Source organism: Phasianus colchicus, chromosome 3 (genome assembly GCF_987193195.1).
Source record: "Phasianus colchicus chromosome 3, bPhaCol1.hap1.1, whole genome shotgun sequence".
In the NCBI taxonomy this organism is placed as follows: Eukaryota; Metazoa; Chordata; class Aves; order Galliformes; family Phasianidae; genus Phasianus; species Phasianus colchicus.
This window is the reverse complement of record NC_143438.1, coordinates 44,751,394-44,760,339: the sequence shown is the minus strand read 5'-3', so window position 1 is coordinate 44,760,339 and position 8,946 is coordinate 44,751,394. Positions and strand designations below refer to the sequence as shown.

The 8,946-nt window shown below is 38.4% G+C and overlaps 1 long non-coding RNA gene across 3 annotated transcripts in view; it reads right to left on the bottom strand.

Moving 5' to 3' along the window:
* Positions 1 to 1,317: 1,317 nt before the first annotated feature.
* LOC116226200 (uncharacterized) overlaps positions 1,318 to 8,946 on the bottom strand; it is an 8,857-nt gene continuing 1,228 nt past the window's right edge. For 2 of the 3 annotated variants that reach the window (XR_016465106.1, XR_016465104.1), the window contains exons 2-4: positions 8,444 to 8,566; positions 3,375 to 3,447; positions 1,318 to 2,962 (exon numbers count right to left, since the gene is read on the bottom strand). This is a non-coding gene — a long non-coding RNA (uncharacterized LOC116226200). The remainder of the gene's footprint in view (positions 2,963 to 3,374; positions 3,448 to 8,443; positions 8,567 to 8,946) is intronic. The other variant, XR_016465105.1, reaches the window with a different exon arrangement.

Below are 8,946 nucleotides of genomic sequence, written 5' to 3'. Positions count from 1 at the left end.
TGTCTGCACAAGAATTACACATGGGGCTAACCCATTGGTTTCCATCTGTTTGGCATTGCTGCATACCTCACCATCCTTCAGCTGAGATGGCTGAATTTGTAGGAAAATATAAGATGGCAATTTAAAGTCAAGCAATCTCTTGTTGAGAACGTTGTCTCTACATGAGGACAACATTCAGGATGAAGAGAGCATTCTTCTATGCCTGCAGTGGAGATGAGCATTTCTGCTGATGAGTAGTGTCAAGGTACATCCCTGCCTACCACTGGGGAGTATCAGTAGCAGTAAACAGTGCAGACTGGGCCATGGATTTCATCAAGCAGGGTCTATGTGACAATATGGTACCTGGTGTGTTTGTGGGTCCCATAGTTCCCGTTGTCATTCAGTTTCTGACATAGAAATAGCTGTTGTGCAGTTGAGTCATTATGGGGATTGAATAGAAGAAATTTAAATGTTACTGATGCAGCTATATATAGGGAAAGAAGCCTTGAATATGAAGATGTCACTGAAATGGGTAAGTCAGCTGCATACAAAAATGCATGAATGGACAGTGTTTTGCTTTATGTTTTGTTCCCAACAAGGCTCGTTTTCTGAGGTTTTGGCCACAAATAGTGCTTGAAGCTTTCCTACCTAAGCTCTCAGGAATTAACATTTTGATTCAGGGGCTAGAAATTTCTTCTTCTTGTTGAGGCTGACATTGGGATCAGGATTTACCCAATACCCTAGCAACTGTTATCAGTTACATAGTAATATATAATAGGGTTATATAACAGCCCAAACAGCTGTTCATCTTCTGCTTAATGTGCAGAAAAGTGATCTTGTATAGCAAGATTGCTTTGACTCATTTATCTGGCTATACTGTTAATTTCAATGCTGTTTTCCCTGATATCCTCTGTGTGTTGCAAGGAGAATCACACTCTGATTGCCTGTCAACAAGATATCACTCACTGGCAATCTATTGCATCTCTAACATGATCTTTTGACTTCCTAAAATACTGAAAAGTTTTCCCTAGGATGGGATCAACACTGTCATTGCAAAACTCATGCTTGATAGCTTTATGAGTCAGGAAGTGCTTATAAGGCTTCATAAGGGAAGCTATCTCTTGAAATAAACAGTTACTGTTGTTATTTCTTTGTCTGTCTCTAGAGCTAAGAATCTAGATCTTGATCCTTACAGAAAATTATCAAATTGATATTAGAACCATTGCTTCTACATCATTTTGAGAGACAAAATTCTACCTGAATGAATGAATGACTAAAAGGATGTGACAACTGACAAGTTCATTATTCAAACATTTTATTTCCAGAACCATTAAATAAATAAATAGATAAATAAATAAATTAAAGGATATGACAATGGAGAAGGTCTAGTACTCAAATATCTTTCCAGAAGCATCTACCTATGACCTCTCAACTTATGAAATTGTAACTGCTCTTGTCCCCACTGCTTGCCGTGGGTCTGGCACTAGGGTGCCAGCCCATCACCTGCCCTGTTAGAGTTGCACATGAAATTTGGGCAGTACAAGGTTGCCAGGGGCTGCCTATCAGGTGCCTATCAGCATGGCCATTTTAAGGGATGAGGTAAGGAGGGCCCAAAGATCCTGCTGCTCTGATCCTTGTGGGAGCAGGGGAAGGTCCTGCTGTGGTGGGCCAGTGTTAAAACTGGATACCATGTAAGGTGGAGGAGCAAAAGTGGCAGCTGAGGTCTGGCTGCTGCCTGGTGGAAGCAGGGAGATGGCCTTTGAGTCTGGTGCATTGTTTCTTTTTTCTGTCCCAGTGTGGTGATGTTAAGTCACACAACACCGTTTGTGGTGAAAGAATGGCACAGGCTCTGGCACAGTCACACTACTGTCAACCGGGTTTGGTGCTGGATCTTGGAAAGGTGTGAGCCTGCAGGGGACACAGCCATGAGAGGCTCTCATGCAGTAAGCAGAATCTGTGCACCGGGACACTCCTGTCAACAGGGCAGCCATTTGTTTCAGTACGGGTATCAACGTGTGGAAACAGCTGGATCTAGAGATCCACAGAGATGTCAAATTAGCCTGTCTGTTCCCAGCAGACTTAATTACTTTCAAAGATTTGACCATCCAAGGCAAAAGGAGAAATGAAAAAGATATTCTGGTCTTCCAGAATGAGGACTATGCAAAAGCAAATTATAAAACCAAAGACCCAAACAAACAAAAGATAAAAACCAGCAAATACTATTGAAATACAGTGTAACTGTTTCAATAAACAGGATAATAAACAAAGATGGCAGAAACTTATTTGTGCCCTGGGATACCTTTTAGGGTGAGAATCATCTGTTTTTAGACTACATACTAACACATTAGAAAGTCAGTGACCTAAAAGTCTGGGCAAAGTAAAAATATCCCTACAAAGCGCATAGTAATAACTGCATAATAATAATTTGACTAGGAGTCAGATTCTGCTGGTAGAATTTTGCTGCCTGTAGGGAAGAAATGAAGATGTTGTCTCCTTTCATGCACACATTCATTGTGTTAGGTTTATTTTGTTATGAGGTTTTTTTGGTTTTTTTTTTTGTAACCTCAACCCCAAGAGGTTTATTGCATTTTAATTTCTTTTAAGTAGGTCACTGGTTTCCTTTTTTTGCACTGCCCTCATTCTAAGTCAATTTGTAGTCTAAATCTTTAGTTAGTCTCTTTAGAATAAAACAAATAAAAAAAAGCACTGCTGAAACTTTAACTATTTAACAATTCTATTATACTCCACTTTAACCTCACCCTCTCAAAACCCACCAGGGTGTTTTCAAGTTCTTGCCTTTCCTTCTGCTAGTCCTTCACAGATAAGGATTCAAGGAGGAAAGCATCTCAGAAAGATGAAAGTTGCATGTTGCAGAATAAATTTCTTTCTTGAAGAGTACAGCAAGGCAAAGCACCCTGTTACTGAAGATGTCACCATTTAGGTCATACATGATTTTTGTGAAAAAAAGTCCAAAAATCCAAACCTGAAATACACAGACTGTCAGGAGCTTACAAAGAACTGGCCCCAATCCTTATACCATTATGTCCTTCCTGCTTTTATCTCCACTAAAAATTATAGCTGCCTTTCTTGTTCCCTAGAAGACCTGAAGAACTTGCTTATAAAATGTACCCACAAAATGACCCCCCCCAAAAAAAAAAAATTGCCCAGCATGAGGCAGGGAGAGACTGCTGTGGGGCAGTGACAAGAATTACAATACATTCAGGTAGTAACTGTGAGCGTGGGGGCTCATTTCTTGCTTGACTAAAATGTAGAGAGTGTATTCATAATTCATTTTTTTCTTGGGATGCTACGGGCTGCAATTTCATTTGCATTTGCTTAGCACTCTAATCCCAGTTTATGAATCAAGGGTCATGCCACTGTGACTGCTATGTTACCTGGAGCTTGTGGAAGCAAACAGAACACTCGGGCTCCCATCTCTGTCAGCACAAGATGTGAGATTCACGGGCACTGTGGGAAAAGACATAAATAAATAATAAATGAGCTAAATAATGAAGACTAGCTGTACCTAATTACAATTCTAGCTGTCCTTTTGAATAAAGAAAGTTCAAAGCTGATGCTGAAAGATGCGGATCTCTTTTCCGACTGGTGTTTGCACTTCACAGATGATTAACATGAGAAAGTCAGGAGATGCCAATGGAAGTCAAACCAGTTTTTCATAGTTGAAGAGAAAAGCAGCGTCTCTTACAACAGTTTACTTATTTACACATCACAGCATTCTTCAGTTTAAATTAACCTGAATACAGAAGCAATGGAAAATGTAGAATTGAATTGATTTGGTGGTTGTTATTCCTTATAGCTTTTGCATGCTCTACACATAGGAGAGACTCAGACATATACAGGAGCGCATGTTCCTAGCCTGGGTGTTTAAGTATCTAATACTATGTATGAACACATTCACTCCTCATCCATTTCTATTAATCATTTAATTAGAAATAATTTGTTCCTAGTGCCCTTTCCATGCCGCAGCCTGGGGCTGATCTCTGGGAACAGAGTTTCTCTCAGACTACAATAAAAGCATGGTGCATGGACACAGCCCACAGACCAGCAGATTTCTTTGGACTGCCCAGTGGTCAGTGCATGTTTACCTCACATTTTCCTGTCTGTAAAATAAAAATAATAATTCCTAATCGTGTTTGAAAAAACAATCTTTGGATAGCAAAGTCTTAATCATATACCATGTATGATTATTTCATTCCCAGGACAAATAACCCCTTGGGCACATCTATATGATTGTTACATATTTCTAACTAATGCGAGTAGTGGAAATGAAGGTATAAAGTTCAGGGATTCTTTTAAAACTTAAACAACTTTCCACTTTGATACATAGTATAAAATGCACTTCCACAGAAAGGTAAAGTTTAAACATCTACAGCATATTGAAACAACTGCCCTTGCAATTTGCAGAAAGTATTAATATAATTGACGGACATAAATGATTGCACAAAGCCTTTGAGCAAATACTAACACCATTGAGTTATCTTTCATCATCTCTTAATCTATTGGTTGAAGAGTGTTTCAAATTATACTGTGGGCTTGCCCAAGAGACCCTAGTAACACTAAAACTACATATAGGACTGTACGTATTGTGCAGGCACATTGTATATAGTGCAATGTGTCATTAAAAGGACATCTTAAAATAAAGTAAAACATACTGCATGTTGTTGCTAATCCTATGAAATGCCACCTGTATACAGAACAGATTGTATTATGAAGGAAGCCCACTATGAATTTAAGCACAGATGTTATTACTTTTAAATATATCTTAGACTTTATGATATAAAATGAAGTAACTGGCTGCACCATGTATCACTGTTTCACTGAGTTCACGGCCTCACAGCTAATGCAAACCTTCCTTGCTCACGCAGAGAATACTGTATAAAGGATGCAAGCATTTTACCCATATTAGGTACACAATACTTCTTGACCTTATTTTCATCATTTTTCTCCACTGTTCATTGGTACTGATACCATTTACTCTGCGTGAATATAAAGAGAGACACAAGTTTGCCATCTGTAGCACACAAGCCATGGAAGCAAAGTGATCATGAACAAAAGAACTGAAACATGTCAATTGGCCATGAAAGCTCATATCTTACAAACCAACGAGCAGGTTGTCAGATAAGGAAAATCACTTTAGTTCCTTCTCCTCCAGTGGAACTGTATCACTTTCCACCAGCACAGATACAGCTGGTTATCTGTGGTAGTGCTGTGCCCCTTCTTCAGAAGTGTCTTTTCAGATGCTGTAACATGCACTACACCTTCCAGGTTTTTATGGTATAGTGAGGGTTACTGCCATTCTGGACAGCCTCCCCCTACAGCATTAATCTCTGGTGCTCACTTCCAGTGTGGTTCTCAATAGTTGTTCAGTGCTGTGGTTAAGCCACTGCATTTGCTGTAGAGTTGTTTCTTTTTTTCTTGTTCCACAATACTTCCCATTTTCTTTCCATTCTCAGTCCTTCCACAGTTGCTTCTCTAACGAAAAATGCTTTGCTGAGTCACCTCCATGTAAAACCTTCCCACAACCCATATAGTCATCTTTTGTTGGAAGAGCTCCTTATAATAAATAATAATTATTATTTAATAATTAGATATTGTATTATTTACAGTTCTGAGGCGTATTGAATGAGCAGGCTTCTCATTGTTTGCCTTGCTTCTATTTTGCTTTGGAAATGGGTCTTAGATCATATTCTGTGGTACATGTGAATTATTAATGAATCAAATCTAAACTATCGCAAGGACAGCAAAATTATTTTCATCCAAAGGACTGTTGGATAAATAAGCCAGGTTTTTGCAGAGTGTTGAAATGTGAGTCTTGCAATGGAGAGTGTTTTTTTTCCAGTTTTTTTCCGTCTCCACTACTGAATATGATCTCTTCTGTTTGCCCCCAGGTTTTCACACTTTCTAAAATAGAACACTGTACTGGTTAAATATATACCTACTAGTGTATGGTGCTGAAATTTTAGAAAGATCTTAATACCCTTTTCTTTTTCCATGTTTTCCCTCCCTCCCTCCCTCCCTCCCTCCCTCCCTCCTTCCTTCCTTCCTTCCTTCCTTCCTTCCTTCCTTCCTTCCTTCCTTCCTTCCTTCCTTCCTTCCTTCCTTCCTTCCTTCCTTTTCCTTCCTTTCTTCCTTTTCCTTCCTTCTTTCCTTCCTTCCTGTCTTTTTTTTTTTTCACAGTTGACAGTAGAGTTGAAGAGTTGATTGAAGGTTTTTTAATGTGGTTAGAAGTCTGTGATACCATTTGATGGTATTTCTTTTCTCTCCAGATGACCTGTTTTCAGGAGAATCTCTTCAAATGACTTGTTAGCATTAACAATCTCCACACTGCAAGTTGCTTACTGTTAATATTATTTAGTACTGGACCATTTATCATAAAATAGTTAAAATATAATGTTTTCAAGGAAGATTGGTGAATACTACTTGCACTGCTATGGCTGGAAGTACTGCTTTTGAGTGTCAGAAATTATACGTCAAACACCTGTACTTGACTAATGGTTTGAAGATTAATTAAAGCTGATTTGTTTATTTTTGTATTGCAAGATGCAGAGTAGAGTAATAGTCACTAAATGTCCCTACTATGCCTCCATTTGAAACAAAAGCCTGACAGCAATTATTTGGCATAACACATACACCAATAAAGAAGTTTGATGACATGGTAAATAATTATTTGATTGCAAGAATAATTATCTAGTCTATATTTGCAGCAAATGATAGCATTCTCCATCTCTTCTGTAACAGTGCATGCAATTGGAGCTTGTGAGGCCACAGGATGCACACCTGCTGAATTTCCAGACCCTTATCAGAACAGTAAACACAGGGAGTTTTTTCCCTTCGTGCAGCTTCTCTTATTAACAGGTCATTCTGGAAAAGGAGTTGTCTAGCATAGCTGTGGTCCAAAGAAGACCCTCATGGGTATTGCTGTCCGTGTGAGTAGTTACACGTGCGTGCTTTGTGATGATGACTGAGTGGACAGTGCTTGGCGCTTCACTTCAGTGTGCAGAAGACGGAATGCACACAGCCAGAGGGCAAATCTGCAGATGCTGGACTCCCCTTCAAGGTCATGCTGTTTCTCATTTATTTTTTTAGTATTGCCATCTGATAAATAGACTGAGTTTAAACCACAAATGCTTCCAAATGCATTTGTTTCTATTCTATTGACACACTCTTGAAGTCCAACTGAAAAACGCATGCTGGGCTAACTCTGGTAATTAATAAATGACTGTGATCATGTATTTACAATTTATATTGTACAAGTAAATGTTTATAAATTTATCTGCACAGGAACAGTCCCTGGTTCTAATTATACACAGCCTTCGCTATTCTTAGACCGTATGCCTAGGGCAGATTCTCAACAGGATCTAAAAATTTGGCTTAGCAACAGAATCTGTAATCTGTTCCTGAACATTGCTGCACCATGATACTTGCTCTGTTTCAGCCTGTTTTTGCAGTGTTTGAAGAATTCATCTCAGAGTATAAGATGAGCACAGAAGTGAGGTTTAAAAGTGATCGAGTAATTAGTGAAAACAAATCAACAAAATTATGAACTACCAGCAATAGTACTTAAATTACAAATGTTGGTAGCAACTCTCAGCTTTGAGGAAGAGAAGGAGTAGTAAGACAACCACTGATTACAGTGAACCCAAATGTAAAAGGAGGTAATCTCACCAGTTAGTACTGCATTCTAGTTGCTTCGTGCAAATGGAAAGTATTCTGTTAAATTACATTAACAGTTGCCAAATATATACATGTATATGTTTATGCCTGTATATCTGGGTCTTTTAGCAGTACAAACCCATAATGTAATGATTAAACTATTTTAATAAAATTCAGTCTATTCTAGTGTAGCTTATCTTGCCTTTCTGAATGCTCACATGAATTAAAAAGGGTCATCCCACAGAAATAAGCACATGAAAAAAAAAAGTTCATTAGCATTTTAGATGAAGAAAAACGTCATAAAGAACAAATAGAGAATGCTTGATACTCATATTGTCAACTAGAGATTACAATTTTTGCCACAGTGAATTATAGGTAAATAGATTTTCACTGGGCAACATACGAGGAAGTGAATTTAATAAGGCTGCATCACTGAGCACCACAGTACAGGACAGAGTGCAGGGGAATTTCCTCCGCAGAGGGAAGGAGGATATAGAATCACAGAATCATCTAAGCTGGAAAACCAAGATTACCAAGCCCAAGTGCCAACCTACCCTACAGAGTCCCAACACTAAATCACGTCCCTTAGTGCCACGTCTACATGTCTCTTAAATACCTCCAAGGATGGGGACTCCACCACTTAATTTGTATTAAATTAGAAGGCTCTGCCACTTCATCCACTAGAAAGCTTTCATGTTTTCATTAGTAAGGAAAAATAATTCTTACATTTCAAATAAAACCTAAATGTTTTTCTTTTTTTAAAGTGATCTAGACAATGTTGTTTCAGTACCATCTGTCCTTAGTCACTTCCTCTGAGGTCAGTGTTTCATTCTGTCTAGGGACAGAACTGCATCTCCCATGACAGGCCATATTTCCCCGGCACCTTGGCTGGAGTCTTTACAAGATTAACAACCTGGGTGGAGGGAGGAAGGATGGTGGAATCAGTCTTTTCATTTTCCAGCTCAAGGTATTCATAAGTGATGTAAGCACATGCCATCTAATATGATCACTTTATTTTCATTGTATCTATGGAGATTAGTATATTCACAGAATGATGTGTAGATACGATATTGTTCATAGAGATAAAACAGATGAAAATCTCTATGAACAAAGCAGAAATGGGATTCCTGAATATGTAGCTTGGCCATAACTTACATTACTACCAAACACAGAAAATGAGTGGTCTGTCTTTGAAAACTATGCAACTGAAAATACACCTAACATTCAATGACCGTAAGTAATATATGTTCTTTTATCACTATCACAGTCTTAAATAAGTACATCAGAAGATAT